General features: G+C 42.2%; 1 protein-coding gene across 1 annotated transcript in view; it reads right to left on the bottom strand.

Moving 5' to 3' along the window:
- Positions 1–374, bottom strand: part of LOC110263922 — a 7,437-nt gene extending 7,063 nt beyond the window's left edge. The window contains exon 1 of the mRNA XM_021105778.1: positions 326–374. The gene's annotated coding sequence lies outside the window, so the exon portion shown is untranslated. The remainder of the gene's footprint in view (positions 1–325) is intronic.

Genomic DNA, 1,521 nt, shown 5'->3' with positions numbered 1-1,521 from the left:
AGAGCGTCGGAGTGTCTTTGCAGGTGGCACCCCCCTCTCCATGCGAAGTGCTCGGGACCTCGCACACCCGGAACCAGGAGACCACGACCAGACGAGCCTCTCCACCATCCCAAGCGTTGACCTCAGGGTCCTGACCCGAACCGTCCGGTATCCGACCTACCGAACAAATATAAAGATAGTGACAACTGAATGAGTTCCTACTCTCCATAAAAATCTCATGGGATAAAGCAAGCCAAATAGCATTTCATAACTAACACAGAATGAAGGCAATGCAAAATAACCAAATCCAGGAGGAATATAAGTTCAAAGTATAAGATGGGCCAACCTTGATCTCGACCGGAAGCTGTGAAGACTGGCGGAGAGACCTGAGCGACCGGGAGTGTAAGACCCAAATTTTTAGAAAATAAATAATGAGTTATTTATATTTATATATATGGTTTTATTTTTAGAAAGATTATGAGACTTCAAGTTTTAAATTAATTTGGTTTTATATAAATTTCAATTATAATTAGATATTTTTGATTTACTGAGATTAATGGTTCTTGTTTAATTAAAATTCAAAGTTCTAGTAATTAAAGATAAAAGAGTTTTATATATAATTTAAATTACATAATTGAAGGTTTTGATTAATTTTATGAACTAAAAGAAAATTTATTTATTTATCTTTAAATTGTAAATTAGAGTATTTAATTAAAAATAATTTGTAATTTGAAAAATAAATAATAAATAAGTATTCTTAAAATTAGTTATATTGAATTAAATCTGGTTTTGAATTAAAACTCTACTCAAACCCTGAATTCCCATTTCCAGACCCTAATTTCACTAACCCTAACCTCTCTTACCCAACTTACATACACATGTAATCTCTCTTTCACACCTGTTTGTTACTCAATGAGCCACGTTACTAACTCCTCACCGCTACTCACTCACCATCACCATTCCTTTTTCCTTTTATCTCACCCACACCCACGCAGAAAGAAAGGAAGAAATCAGAAGGAAGAAACGAGGAGGGATTGAGAGTGAGGAACCAGAGCCGCGGGAAGAGAGGGGAGGAGAGGAAAGGTGATGCCGGAGGAGAGAGCGAGTTTGCGGAGGAGAGCCAGAGGAAAGACGCGCCGTTGCTGTGCGAAGACCATCGTCACCGTCGAGCTCGCCATCCCATCGTGGAGCCGTGACGCTGTCGCATCGCCATCGTGCTTTCTCGCCGCCGCTGCCGTCGATGGAACCATTATCGTCGGAGGAGCCATTGCTGGGAGAAGCCCTAGCCATCACCGTCGCGGATGAACAGGGGAGAAAGAGAAGGAGTGACGTGACGGGAGAGAAGGGGGACCTCCGCCACTGCAACGGCCGCTGGCGAGTTGCACGCCACCATGGAGTCACCATTCTTGCCACTGTTTAGCTGCTGCCACTATTTCTCGATTTGACGAACATGCTCCTTGTTCTAATTCCAGTTTTTTCGATTTCCGAAACCTTCATTGCTAATGCATCTCTGGGATAATCATAGTTGGTGCGGTTGTTGCT

The sequence above is a fragment of the Arachis ipaensis genome, chromosome B06 (assembly GCF_000816755.2).
Source record: "Arachis ipaensis cultivar K30076 chromosome B06, Araip1.1, whole genome shotgun sequence".
NCBI lineage: Eukaryota > Viridiplantae > Streptophyta > Magnoliopsida > Fabales > Fabaceae > Arachis > Arachis ipaensis.
Note: the sequence above shows the minus strand (reverse complement) of the source record. Positions and strands in the feature narration are given on the sequence as shown.